Source organism: Peromyscus californicus, unplaced genomic scaffold, assembly GCF_007827085.1.
Source record: "Peromyscus californicus insignis strain IS unplaced genomic scaffold, ASM782708v3 Scaffold_24__1_contigs__length_46423439, whole genome shotgun sequence".
Lineage (NCBI taxonomy): Eukaryota > Metazoa > Chordata > Mammalia > Rodentia > Cricetidae > Peromyscus > Peromyscus californicus.
Window position 1 is genome coordinate 8,606,750 of NW_026294535.1, and position 13,383 is coordinate 8,620,132.

At 39.9% G+C, this 13,383-nt stretch overlaps 1 protein-coding gene across 14 annotated transcripts in view; it reads left to right on the plus strand.

The window, feature by feature from the left end:
* Window positions 1–13,383, plus strand: part of Anks1b (ankyrin repeat and sterile alpha motif domain containing 1B) — a 1,024,799-nt gene that overhangs the window by 113,126 nt on the left and 898,290 nt on the right. The window lies entirely within an intron of this gene.

Genomic DNA, 13,383 nt, shown 5'->3' on the forward strand with positions numbered 1-13,383 from the left:
GATTTACAAAAATCATTACCTTGTCCAGTGACTTTCTCTTTGTTTCTATGCTCCTTTTTGGGACATTGATATTATTTTTTGTTTTTAACTCAAAGTGGGTAAGCCACTAAACTGTAGCCCGACTGGGCAATTGACTCTCATTGTTTTGGGCTCAGCCTCGGATTGAATGGTAGGAAGTATGCTGGCTAGTTTTATGTCAGTTTGACATGGCGATAGTCATGTGTAAGCAGAGAACCTCAATTGAGAAAATGCCTCCAGAAGATTGGGCTGTAAGCAGGCAAGTCTGTAGAGCAATTTCTTAAATAATGGCCCAGCTCATTGTGGGAGGAGGCACTTCTGGGCTGGTGGTCCTGAGTTCTGTAAGAAAGCCATGGAGGGCAAGCCAGTAAGCAGCACTCCTCTATGGCCTCTGCCTCAGCTCCTGCCTTTGGGGTCCTGTCCTGACTTTCTTCAGTGATGGACTTTGATGTGGAAGTATAAGCCTTTCTTCCCAACTCACTTTGGTCATAGCATCTCATTGAAACAATAGTAACCCTAGCTAGGACAGAAGGCAGGGGACTTCAACAGCAGCTGATTCCCTCCTCCACTGGCGGACTCGAATATTCAATGAATTGAAAGGAAGCTACCTCAATGCATTTTTAATTTTTTCTCTTTTTTTCCCCATATATATTTTCCCCCATATCTTTCTTTTCTATCGCATTTTTAGTATTATTTTTATATTTTACATTAAGAATTTATTTTAGCCTTTATTTCTGTAATACTCGTCTAATTTTGATTATGTATATTTTCTTTGTTATACGGATTTTTAATTTTTTATTTACTTTTTCATTTTTCAGGTATATTGAAATAGATTATTTTCTCACACAATATGTCCTGATTATAATTTTCCATCCCTCTATTCCTCCCAGTTTCTTCCCACTCCAGATCCACTCCCTTTCTGTCTCTCATTAGGAAAGGACAGGCTTCTAAGAGGTAACAACCAAAAATGCAAAATAATATATAATGTGTCTTAGTTTGGGTTTCTATTGCTGTGAAGAGACACCATGGCCATGGCAAACTCTGATGAAGGGAAACATTTAATTGTGGTTAGCTTGCAGTTCAGAGGTTTAGTCCATTATCATCATGGAAGGTAGCATAAAGACAGATGTAGTGCTGGAGAAGGAACTGAGAGTGCTACAGCTTGATCCACAGGCAACAGGAAGTGAACTGAGTGCCATACTGTGTGTAGCTTGAGCATAGGAGACCCCCACAGCCCATCTCTATAGTGATACACTTTCTCCAACAAAGCCACACCTCCAAATAGTGCCATTCCCTAAAGGCCAAGCATTTAAACACATGAACCTATGAGGGCCATGCCTATTTAAACCACCACAAGAAGATAAAGCAAAAAAACAAAACAAAACAAAACAAAACAAAATCATATCAAAGTTGGACAAGAAAACCCAATGGGAGAAGAGTCCCAAGAACAGGCATAAACATCAGAAACCTACTTGTTCACATACTCAGGAGTCCCATAGAAATACTAAGATAAAAGCTGGAATATATCCACAGATGACCTGGTGCAGTCCGGTGTAACCCTGTACTTGCTGCTTCAGTCTCTGTGAGCTTGCATATGCCTCGCTTAATTGTTTTAGAGGGCCTTGTTCTCCTGGTGTCCTCCATTTTCTCTGGCTCTTACACTCTTTTTGAATCCTCTTCTGTGGGGTTCCCTGAGCTCTGAGGGAAGGGATTTGATGGAGATCTCCAATTTAGATTCTTTCTCCATGTAATGTCTGGCTGTGAGTCTCTGCATCTGTTCTTGTCTGCTGAAGGAGGAAGCTTCTCTGATGAGGACTGAGTAAGGCACTGATCTGAGTATAGCAGAATGTCATTAGGAGTCATTTATTTATACTGTTTTTTTTTCTTTTGATCAGTAGTGTTTGGTTTTACCCTAGGTCTCTGGGCTATCTAGTCTCTGGTTCTTGCTCAAACAAGTAGTGTTGGGTATGTGTTCCATCTCCTGGTTTGGGCCTTAAGTCAAATCAGACATTGGTTGGTTACTCCCATAAGTTCTGTACCACCATTGCCCTAACATATCTTCTAAGCAGTACAGATTATAGGTCAAAGGTTTTGTGGCTGATATTTATATTTCTCTTTTGGTAGCCTGTGGAGTACCTTTCCTCACCAAAAGCATTAGAACATAGGGGTGAAGGCTCCATGTAGGCACCAGCTAGACTTCCATGTTTAATGAGTTGTGTGGGTGTTGTCCTCAGCAATGGGGTCCCCATTGTCAGTATGCAGAGAGCAATCCCTTGTCTTAGCAACGGTCTGGGTTGTTTGGGGGATTTTCATGTGACCCCTTTGGCCAACAACTCAGTTGAGTGCAACACAGCCCTTGTACTGGAAGCCTTGTTTGGTAACAAGAGATGGCCAGTTGAGATTCCATATCCCCAATTATTAGGAGACCTCATTAGGATCATGTTCCTATACTTCAGGAAGTTTCCACTGCATTGGGTTTCCATATCATTTCTCAAATGCCCCTCAATTCCAGATGTCTCTTTTTTCATTCTCTACCTCTACGGTATCTCCCTCCCTACATGATCCTCCTGTTTGTGTCTTTAGTCCACCCATAAAATCTATACCTCGCCCTCCCAAGGATATCCATGTGCTCATCCCCACCCTTCCTCTGTACCTAACCTTTCTGGGTCTATGGATGGTTGCTTGGTTATCATTTACTTAATGTCTAATATCCACATATAAGTTAATTTATCTTTCTGGGTCTGGGTTACCTCAGTATGATTTTTTTCTAGTTCCATCCATTTGCCTGCAAATTTCATTTTTTTAACAGCTGAGTAATATTCCATTGTATAAATGTACCACATTTTCTTTATCCATTCTTCTGTTGAGGGACATCTTGGTTGTTTGCAGTTTCTGGATATTGTGGTATGATTGAGTATTCCTTGGGTATATGCCCAAGAGTGGTATAGCTGGGTCTTGAGGTAGATCAATTCCCAACCTTCTGAGGAAATACCATACTGATTTCCATAGTGGCTGTATAAGTTTTCACTCCCACCAGCAGTGGAAGAGTGTTCCCCTTGCTCCACATCCTTACCAGCATGAGCTGTCACTTATGTTATTGATCTTAGCCATTCTGACAGGTGTAAGATGGTATCTCAAAGTAGTTGGATTTGCATTTTCCTCATGGCTAAGGATGTTGAACATTTTCTTAAATATTTCTCAGCCATTTGAGATTCTTCTATAGAGAATTCTGTTTAGATCTGTATCTCATTTTCAATTGAATTATTTGATGTTTTGATATTTAGTTTCTTGAGTTCTTTATATATTTTGGGTATCGTAGGATATGGAGTTGGTGAAAATCTTTCCCCCTTCTATAGGTTGCCGCCCTGTATGAATGGTGGTGTCCTTGGCATTACAAAAGCTTTTCAGTTTCATAAGGTCCCATTTGTTAATTGTCGATCTTAGTGCCTGTGCTATTGATGTTTTGTTCAGGAAGCTGTCATGTGTTAAAGGCTATTCCCCACTTTCTCTTCCATCAGGCTCAGTTATTATACAGATTTTTTAATCTTTTGTTTTTTCTCTTTTACTACTATTTTTTCATTCTTTATTTTTTTTTACTTAACCATATTCTTTGTATGGTTTATAAAGAATTTTTGTAATATATAACTATGTATTCATATATAAACAATGCATGTTCTCCCTCTCCTCCTTTTCCTGCCCCTTCATTCATTTTTCCTTACTTTTATACCCTTCCCAGCTCCCTCTCTGTCATTTTTGCCGTATTTGTTTCTGTGATCATGGGTGGTGTAGTTCTTGGCTTTAACTTTAAGTGTGTTTTTGTATTCGGTGTGCTATGCTCTTACTATTATAGCAGTTTGTTATCTGAGTGATGCTTGGGGTTGATCCCTCAAGAAAAGATCCCAATTGAGTAGCCATCATGTTAGCAGATCTATAAACAGTAGCACAAAACATGAGTAATATGAAAAAGCAAGACAATGTGATTCCTACAAGAGGTCCCAGCTCCTTTGTAAATGGAATTCAAAATTCATTCAAAGATACTGAAATGGTTCAAGTGCTGGACAAAGAACTCAACAATCGACTTGTAAAATTGATCAATAGTATCAAAGAAGATGCAGCAGCAAGCAGATGAATGGAGTACGGAAATCAATGCCAACTCATTTCTGAAAGTAAACGTATCAGAGTAACAAAAACCTGTCTGCAGAAACTGAAAGCCAGAAGAGTACAGAATGATATAATCCATTCCAAGACAGTAAGTAACTGCCAACCCACATGACTTTATGAGGTACAATTATCTTTTAAAATTTAAGGAGAGATAAAGACATTCCACTATAAGCACAAACTAAAACAATTCATAACTAGGACCTAACATTGGATACTTAAAGGAACCTTGCACACTGCTTGGGAGGAAAGATGTCTATAAACAGAAGAGTTTGGGAAATTCTGTAGCTAGAGTTTTCCTGCCTTGCCTACAGTCAGGACAAATCTCTGTCACCCGCCAGTCCCACAGCCGCTCAGACCCAACCAACTAAACACAGAGACTTACATTGCTTACAAACTGTATGGCCGTGGCAGGCTTCTTGCTAACTGTTCTTATATCTTAAATTAATCCATTTCTATTAATCTATACCTTGCCACGTGGCTCATGGCTTACTGGCATCTTCACATGCTGCTTGTCATGGCAGTGGCTGGCAGTGTCTCCCCCACTCAGCCTTCCACTTCCCAGAATTCTCCTCTCTCCTTGTCCCACCTATACTTCCTGCCTGGCCACTGGCCAATCAGTGTTTTATTTATATAGAACAATATCAAATTCCTTTCAGGAAAAGCATAAACCAAGGAGAAGTAGGAAGGAATTAGTCATACCCAACCCAGGAAAGCAGCAATCCTTAATACATATAGGAGAGAGAAAAAATCAAAATGGTATTTGAACCAACTAGGAAAATAACCACCAAGATTATAGGGATATCAGATACGTCTCGAAGATAACTCTAAACTTTCTGGTGGCTGAGTGTCCACCAATGCACTGTCACTTCTCAGTGGTGTCACAAGGGAAGCCTTGGTGCCAAGAATGCCTCCTTTGGGTTGTAACCTTCTAACCTTTAGTCTTTCTTTAATTACTTCTCATGACACCCCTCTGATGTGGGCGCTGGTGACATCATCCTCATTTCCCAGAAGCCCACTTTAAGAAATGTACTCAAGAACAAAGTGTGTTTGTGAGCAAGCTAATATTTGAATGTGGACCCACTAACCAAGAATTTCTCCAGATCTGGAGCTTGTGAGGAAGATGAAGCATCGTGTAATATGTATATATACTTTTTGTGAAAGTTGAGAATGAGATCTCATGATTTTATTTTTTAAAGTTTACTTATGATTTGTGTGGTGCTGTGTGCAAATTTTCCCAAAAAGTAATGTAAGCCCAACAAATAGCATATAGAGAAAAGGGCAAACTGTGGAATATTTTTGGCTGATGGTTTGACATGATCTTCAGGCTTGGGCATTCATTCTTTACCCAGGATCTGTGAAAGCCAAGGAGTGTTTCAGATACCTTAAAGTCATTTTACATTTACTAGGTTTGTGAAGGTCAAGTGAACACAGCGTTGGTACTTTTGCTGAAATATCAGCTCCTTACTTCACTAATTACTACCGGTAATAAATGGTTTCCCAACCCCTGGATGGACACGTCTGACTTTGTTTCACACTAGTGAGTTTTCTCTCCTCTTTGTTTCTGTTCCCACTGACTTCTTTTTTCTATCCTAGGAACATGATGCATGCTAAAACGGGCAGTCATTATAAGTGTGCACAGCATTATGAATTACTGCAAAGGCAAAGCCAGTTTAAGAACTACTTGAAGCAAGAAACAAAATTACCAGCACTAAGAAACATGCATGCCTTTTGCTTTTTCCTAATGGTAATAACACACACACACACACACACACACACACACACACACACACATGTTTGTTGACTATCTACCTACTAAACATATTGCCAGGTAATAGTGTTATAATATTTGTTTAGCTGTTTCCCCAGAGTGATTATACAGAACTTCTATCCTTACTGGCTTAGAGGTCTGTCTTGAAAATGTCTTTCTGAGCCAGGTGGTGGTGTATACCTTTAATCTCAGTTCTTGGGAGGCAGAAACAGCAGATCTCTGAGTTCAAGCCCAGCCTGGTCTACAGAGTGAGTTCTAGGACAGTCAGGGTTACACAGAGAAGCCCTGTCTTGAAAAACCAGAAAAAAACAATATATCACTTGGTATTGGCAGCCTTAAGTAAATTTTATTTTTTTGGGTTTTTTTTGAGACAGGGTTTCTCTGTGTAGCTTTGGAGCCTTTTCCTGGAACTCACTTTGTAGCCAGGCTAGCCTCAAACTCACAGAGATCCACCTGCCTCGACCTCCCGAGTGCTAGGATTAAAGGCATGAGCCACCACTGCCTGGCTAAATTTAAACATTTTAAGAGCTATATATTTCTCCTCCATTTTTGGTTTGTCTTTTTTACTTCTGAATGTGTCTTTCCTAAGTAGTACAGTTACTAATTTTCATTAGTTCAAGTTAATCCTTTACCTAATGATGATTGATTTTTGTATGTATTATTTCCTGTATGTTAACTTTTAAGAAGTTAATTATTTTTCATGTTATACCTACTTTTATTAATAATTACTTTTATATTCTGTGATATATGTATATGTTTATTGAGAATACATATTCTCTCTTTGTCATATTGATATTAATTTAAACAAAGTGTTGCTTATGAAAAGTTCATTGTTTCTCTACTGCTATGCAGTGAAACTTAAAAAAGATGATGTGATGTTTATTCTATTGAATCTATAAAATACTTTGGGGATAAAATATTAGCATGTTAATATGTAATTCTTCTATTTCGTGGTCTGTCTCTTCATTTATTTAAGTCTACTTTAATGAATTTATTGTGATGCTAATGAGTGAACTCAGGGCCTTGTGTGTGTGTGTGTGTGTGTGTGTGTGTGTGTGTGTGTGTTACGCAATCACTCTCACACTGATTCATACCTTCAGCCCAATGTCTACTTTAATTTGGGGAAGTAATAACAGAGGATCAAATCCATATTTTTATACCTATTTTAAATTAAATTTTTTTTAGTATTTTCTACAGAACTTACATATTTTCATTAATTTCTAAATGCTTGATTTCTTTTGTTATGAGTGATACTTTTCAAAGATTTTTTTCGTTAACTCTTGGTGTATAGAAATGACTTATTTTGAATTTTTTTTTAACCTAAAATCGAATGATTTTCTTTCTTTCTTAATTGTACTAATTTATCCATAGATTGGTTTTGTTGTTGTTGTTTCTTTTTTCTTTTGAGGGAAAGAGAAGTTTTCATGTATTTTTTTTTTTAACTTACTGTTCTTGCTTAGGGCATCTAGTTAGCTGTTGAAGAGTGGTATTAATGGCATCCTCATTTAATTCTCAGTCTCAAGAGGAAAGCTTCCATTATTTCACAGATAAGTACCGTGATTGATTATAGATGTATATGTAGAGGAAAGTGCATATGCTTGGTTGTGCAGTTCAGTGGATTCTCGTGAAGTGGATACGTTTGTGTTAAATATGCAGATCCAGAAATATTTCTTCTGAAGCTCTTCTTTTATTCCCTAAAGGATGGCCACTCTTATGACAGCTTAATGCATCTAGCAGTCTGAGGCAGTTCCATTTTATTGCTAGTTTGCTGGTCTTTTTTTTTTGTAATAAGGAATTCATGTTGAATTTTATGGAATATCTTTCCTTTATCAGTTGAGTTCATCATATTGTTTTCCTTCATACAGTTAGTGTAGCAAATTGCATTGTTATTGGAATACACCCAGTGTGATCATGATTTATTATCCTCTAAATATATGTCACAGGATTTGATGCCCTGATATTATGGCTGTGTATCCATGTTCAAGAGCGTTATTTATCATAAATGCTTTCTGGCAACAATCTTGTAATTTTTTGCTATCAACTTTGTTCTGTTTAAAAAAAACATGTTTGGAAAAAATAGCTGGTTTTCTTCCTATAGGAGAATAGGTATACCACAACTGCAACTGTTATTTATTTCGTAAGAGATGAGGGGCTTGCCAGATGGCTCAGCAGGTCAAGTTCTTGCTGTGGTGTCTGATGACCTGAGTTCAATCCCTGAGCCACATGGTACAAGGGACACCAACTGATACCTGTAGGTTATCCTCTGACCTCCACAGTCATGTCATGGCATGTGTGTGTCACTGCACATATACACATGCATATGCACAAATAAATAAGTGTCATAAAGTGGAAAAGGATGAAGGATTAGTATGAAAAGTTACCAAGAGTGTGGATTCAAATGTGAAGGCAACAGCAGGGGGTTCTATTGGTTTCTGTTATAATTTTGGTTAAAGGTAATGATGACCTTGACATTGACAGCATTAGTGTCATGGAAGGGAAAAGAGAAATAATAGCAATATTAACAAATTCTTGACTTATATCGCCTCTGCTCTCAGAATTTACATCATTTTAGTGTATCTTGGTCTAATGAAAGAGAAGGAAAGAAAACTTACTATCACGTTGACATTTAAAGATTATAGGATTGGGAGCCGGGCGGTGGTGGCGCACGCCTTTAATCCCAGCACTCGGGAGGCAGAGGCAGGCAGATCTTTGTGAGTTCAAGGCCAGCCTGTTCTACAGAGCGAGATCCAGGAAAGGCGCAAAGCTACATAGAGAAACCCTGTCTCGAAAAACCAAAAAAAAAAAAAAAAAAGATTATAGGATTGGGAGAAGGGGATTTTTTACAGCAGAAAAAGTCAAGTGGTAGGATTCTTTACTTAAAGGTTTAGGGGAAAATTTGATTTGCGTGCTGTTGAGTTAAAAGTATTCAAAAACAGTCTCTGGCAAAGCCTGGATGTGAATGGGCTTTGTGGAACAGTCAAAGATCGGTAGAAATTTGAGGGGTGCACACGTAGAAGAGCAGCAAGAAAAAACCCAAACCCCACCCAACCAGCGACAGAAGCATCACTTGAAGTTAGGCTGTATCCGGAGGACGAGTGGGCATCGGTCCTTGAAACTGGTCACATGCTCTGTCCCAGGGTTGCCCACCCCCTGCGATGATGGCTGCGTCTAGTACAGAGTTCTGTCCTCCGCTCTTCTCTTCTAGTTTGAGATTACTGGTCAGTTCTCTAAAATATCTGTTAAGAATTGAGAACTGAATTTCTTGGATGTGAGTCCTTGGTCTCCTTCTGTACTCCATCAGCTTTCCTCCTGAACACTGGCCCTTCTCCTTTCTCCCCACTTGGACTCAGGTAGACTCATCTCTACTGTTTACAGCAACATTTTTGGTGGAGTAAGAAAAAAATAGAATGGATTATATAACATTTGGATATTGGATGGGAAGATGAAGGCAGTACACCGGAATAATTTATCATTTATATTAAAAATCCTAATAATTACCTAAACTTGAATGGCAGGCATATCTTTCATAATGGAATATTATTTATAATTTTTAGCAGCATTAGTGAAGACATGAATAAACTGAAACCATGTTTAGTATGTATTTGCCTTTATAGAATAATAGACCCCTTTCAAGTTACTATTAAATATAAAGATTTAATATAACATTAATGTATTATTAATATCATATTATTAACTATAATTATAATATAGAATATAATACACAATACTATATAATATAGCATATAATTATAAGTAATTTATAGAATTATAATATATTAAGTATATAATATTAATATATAATATTGAATATAAATATTTATATAGCAGTAAATATAAATATCACATAAGGAATGTTCTTTAGCTGTCTTTAGCTTAGCAAAAAAACCTTTGGGTTTTTTCTTACTGTATATTAATAACAGATAACTTACTTTAAATAGTACCTTAATATATCTAGTGATAAATTCAACTGTTAGAGATTCTCTCCTGATTTTCTACTTTAAAATTTGCTCTGTGCCTTAAAAAAATATAATCCTTTTGTAAGCACAGTCCTGAAATCCTTTGTTTTCTCTTCTGTCTCTAAGAGCATGCTCATTGAAAACATCTTGTGTGTGAAGATTGTCAGTTGTTCAACTTAGTGTACTGGTGGTGAGTAGAAAATCTTCCAAGCCATTTTATAAAACTAAATTTATACAGCCCTACCCTTAAGATTCAGTGTTAACAGTAAAATTAGTTCTAGAGCTATTAAAATGAAGAACAGGAGGGGAAAACTATGTTAAAAATGAATAATGCATTTATTTTAATCTTTGTGTCCCCTATCCCCACTTGGCTACTAAAAGGAATCAGCAGAATTCCCCAAAAGTATTCATATTTTTCCTGGAGCTGCTCCAGTCACATGTCAAAAGAATTTTGAAAGGAATATCCATTTATGCATCGCTGCTTTGGAATACATAATAGCACATATTACTATGCTTTTAAAAGGAGCATGGGCAGCTCATGAAAAACACGAAAGAAGTGTGTGGACCCCTTTATTGTTGTTCATGATGAAACCAAAATTGTTTGCATACGAACAGACTTCATTGTTTATAAAATCTGCATAATATTAGCAGCCGCAATGGGATGACAGGGGAGGTAGATATAAAAACTTGGGGACTTGTGAAAGACTGATTATTATTCATAGAGGTTTCCATAATGAGCAGCTTTCCCCAAAATAATCTGGAAGAAAAATAACAATGAGGAAAATTAAAATCAACGCTAGCAATTCTGAGATATTTTGAGTTGGATGGGGGGAGGGTAATAAGACCTTGGAAAATGATGAAGGTTTTAAGAGAGGCAGTGGTTCTTCTTTTGAAGAAAATTGGCCTTCTCCATAGTTTTGATTTTATATACTGTGTGTGTGTGTGTGTGTGTGTGTGTGTGCGCGCGCGCGCGCGCGCGCGCGCGCGTGCGTGCACGCAAGCATCAGAGTTTTGGGTTTCCAGTATTACTGATGTGCTCCTGTCGCCCCAGCATGAAGGAGACAGGGACAGGTGGACCCCAGGAGCTCGTTGGCCAGCCAGTGTAACAAACCAGGAGCTCTAGGTGCAGTGAGAGCGCCTGTCTCAAGCGGTAAGGATAGAGAGCGATAGAGGAAGACCCTTGAGATCAACCTCTGACTGCCACATGTGGTCACACACATGCGTACCCCACCTGTCCACATGTGGTTACACACATGCGCACCCCACCCGCCCACATGTGTGCTGCGTACATGCATACCCCACCTGACCACTTGTGTGCTGCACACACATGCACACCCCACCTGTCCACATGTGTGCTGCACACACATGCACACCCCACCTGCCCACATGTGTGCTGCACACACATGCACACCCCACCCGCCCACATGTGTGCTGCACACACATGCACACCCCACCCACCCACACCCACACTCAGCTAAAATGTAATTTTTTAAAGAGCCTATATGAAGAGTGTTAAATTTCATTTGTTTATAGTTTTTCTTTTTCTTTTCATTTTTCCCCAACATGATTTTTTTTTTCGAGACAAGGTTTCTCTGTGTAGTTTTGGTGCCTGTTGGCTGGCCTCAAACTCACAGAGATCCGCCTGGCTCTGCCTCCCAAGTGCTGGGATTAAAGGCATGTGCCACCACTGCCCGGCCCAATGTAACGTTTTTATTAATTATTTGAGAATTTCGTACAATGCACCCCAATCACACTTGCTTCCCATCCTCCCAGGCCCACCCTCCCACTCTTGTGCCCCCCCACCCCCCACCCCCACCCCCCCGCAAATACCAAGTCTGATTTGTGTTGCCCGTATACAGTGAGCATGGTCAAATTCCTAGGGGCCAGCTCCTTAAAGAAAATTGAGTGTCACCCACTTCCCCCTCAAAGTCATCAACTGTGGAAAGCTACACTCCAGCATTTTTATCACAGCTTTGAAGTACTCTCTTCTCTAGCTTCCTGTCTGGACTGTTTCTTTTTTTGGGAGGGGGCAGTTGTCATAGAAGCCTTCAATGTCTCATTGTCAATTATGAGACACAGACCACAGGCATCGACAGGGTCTCCAGCATCAGCACAGATCATGGACGTCAGCATGGCCTCCAGTGGCAGCATGGACCACGGAAGTCTTTCCTGGAGGATTAATTCAGAAAATTCTTCTCTCAGATATCTGTTGTTGCTCAGAGTCAGGGTGATCATGCCGTTGGGCGTCATGTCAGGGGGCGGTACCTGCAGGAGCTCCAGGGTGCTGCATACCACCTTGACTTCATCTTTAGCCACTGGCATCCTGGGCATGGCCATCATTCTGGGGTGAGGCAGCCCATGGTGGCCTGAGACTCCTAGGCCCTGAGGACTGTCCCTGCTTGGCAATGACATACTCCGTTGTCTGTGGAAGCTGCACACCCATACCTGTTGCTACTGCCTCGTCCTTACTTCTGATTCTCTCCACCTCTACTCCATTCTGCTATCTTTTTTTTTTCCAGTTCCATGAAACCACTTCTAAAAAGGCATCTTCCCATAAGATCTGCCCCTTTTTTTAAAAGTTCTTCCAGAGATAATGTGTGCTCTGCAGGGGCATCCTCCACCACATCTCCCTGCAAAGTTTCCATGGGTCTCTCAGGCTCCTTAGAGCAGCCCTACTGGCCTGAGGGACCGTGTTGAATCTCCAATCTAATTTTTCTTTTAATAGAGTTTATTTGTGCCTAGTCCAGTTCTGGAGTCGGGTCTTCCCTGTGAAGCAGAGGTGACTCAGAGAGCTCAACCTTGTAACATGGGTTGTATTGACAGGAAACCGAAGTGAGATACAAAGAGCGTTTGCCTTTTGTGGGCACGATCTGACTAGTTGGCTGCATTAAAACAAAATTCTAGAGACCAAGGAATATGGGGGATAGAAGGACTTATTGAGCTATTACAGAGGCTGGCCAAATAATAAAGCACTGACTTCTATTACAATCTCCTTCCAGTAGCTAGGCAGCAAGTGGAAAATACCCACTAGCCCAAAGCCAGGGGCATTTATTTCTTCATGAGCCTGGCAAGGAAGGCCTGTAAACATGCACTGACTATAGGTACGAGGGCTTGGAAAACAGCCATGAAGCGGGTAAAGCTTTGACATAGGAGAGTGTTCTGTAAGGGGGAGTACCTGTCACTTCTTGTTTGGTCCAGATTGTAAACTGACTGTGGTAACATCTTGAGGGTGGTCTTCCTGGGACTTGTGTTAAGGATCTGGACATTTATTTAGGAACGTACAGCCGTTTTGTTGGTGGTGACTGTGGATTGGCCTGAAGTGAACCATTGGGAGAAATAGTTTCTCTCATTATCCGTTTTCCTTTGTTTGTTTGTCCAGACAGGGCTTCTCTGTGTCGCCCTGGCTGTCCTGGAGCGCACTCTGTAGACCAGGCTGGCCTTGAACTCACAGAGATCTACCTGCCTCTGCCTCTGCCTCCC